The following is a 1,889-nucleotide window of genomic DNA, read 5'->3' on the forward strand; positions in this document are numbered from 1 at the left end:
GTGAGAACAATCAGGTTTCGACAGGAGGTAATGAGGGGGCGTGGCACACACGAGGAGCGTTCGGAGCTGACCGTGACAGGATGTGGTGTCACTTCATTTCCTTTGCGGGTAAAATGCTTCCCCTATCTGTTTGAGTTCCACTGTGCACTGCTGCCGGTCCTTTTCCAAAAGATCCTGCAGTGCTGCCCTGCGTGCCTGTTGGAATGACATTTGTTAGGTAGATACACTGCAGAATCGCCCACAGAACTCTGGTTACTGCTCTGGTCCAGGTTCCACATGAGAGCGGAACTCACACATTCCAAATCTGCACAACTAACTAAATTAGTTCATTAATTTAATTTAAACCCATTAAAGCCCCTGGTTATGAAGGTAAACAGAACAGCTGTAAAATTTAAGAAACAGTAATCATTATATCATCATTACATAATTATATTAAACTTTACTCTACAGTCTTACATTATTGATAAAACCTGAAAAGAACATTTAAAACCGGCAAAAGGATTTGGAAAAAAAGAAAAAAAAACATACTTCTCCTTGTATTTAAAATACCAAATACAAACAATGTTATATAAAATAAGTGAAATAAAAATTGACTTGAACACAAAAATAAATAAAAATCACAAATTTCTATATAGATATAGATTTTTATCCTCGTTTTCTTTCATTTACGCCTTCCTTGGAATTCCCCAAAAATTGGGAATTGGGCGAATATCGAGTTTTACCATCACCTTGGTTACCCCGGACATTCTTTAGGATTGTCGTCTATATGGCCACTAGGAGGCGACATCGACTTGCATTATAATAATAATACTATACTATCATCTCTCCATTCATTTTTCCCTCACCATGATAAGTGCTCTCCGTCCCAGCTCAGCCTCCCTTTGCAGTATTAGCTGCTTGTGTCTCTGGACCCGGGCCGAAACAGCCTGGGATGAGCACTCGAAGTCAGCCTTCTGCATTATTCTGTTCATGCTGCAGAAGAGGAGAGGCCATTCAGAACGGTAATTTATGTTTAATGCGTTCAGTAGTGAAGAAATGTATTAAAAAAAACTGATGTATAGGCCAAGAGTATATGAGAGTACAAAAAAGTAAGTTATATTGTTAATCACTTATCTCTGTGCCAAACATTTCAAAATTAGGACCATAAAACCGGAGAATGACCTACCTGGTAAGTTCTTCTATTCTGTCCGTCAGCTCCATCTCATTCTAGGAAATTACAAAAAATACAGCTAAATGTCAGCGATCATTAAAAGTTAGAAAGCACGTCACAAGTTTATTTGAAACTTTGCTACGTGTGTACTAATTAAAAAGTAGGTAGGCAAACTGCATTTTATACCCGCAACGTGTTTAATAACATACAGTAATGTATGTTCGGTGCACTATGTTCTTGCTGCTGTATGCACACGAATTTCCCACTGAGATCAATACAGTTAATCTTAATCTTAATAGATAAGGCTAATTATCTAGTGTAAGTGTAAATCACCCGTGTTAAAGTTTGCACCTTCATTCGCTCCTTCTCTCTCTGAACCGGTGAGTCTCTAATCTGGTATTCATTACGAAACATACTCATTGCAGCTGCTTTACAATGTGGCGATATGGATAACAATATTTTACAACTATTTCAGACAAGAGAAAGAGAAAAAAACTAAAGCAACACGACCAGCCTGTTACTTGTTTCTAACCCAAACTATAACAACAGTGCAACAAGTGCGTTGCCATGCGAACCATATAGCGAATCAGCTGAGAGCAAAGTGATCAAAAAACGAGGCGGGGATTCGAACGCACAGCCACGAGGACGTGGAACCAAAGCGCGCTCCACCAAACCAGCCTATCCCAGGGAAGTTTGTAGCAGCTTTTCCCGTGTCAAAGAAAACCCACCAATCAAAGAA

Source organism: Paramormyrops kingsleyae, chromosome 9, assembly GCF_048594095.1.
Source record: "Paramormyrops kingsleyae isolate MSU_618 chromosome 9, PKINGS_0.4, whole genome shotgun sequence".
NCBI classification, from domain to species: domain Eukaryota; kingdom Metazoa; phylum Chordata; class Actinopteri; order Osteoglossiformes; family Mormyridae; genus Paramormyrops; species Paramormyrops kingsleyae.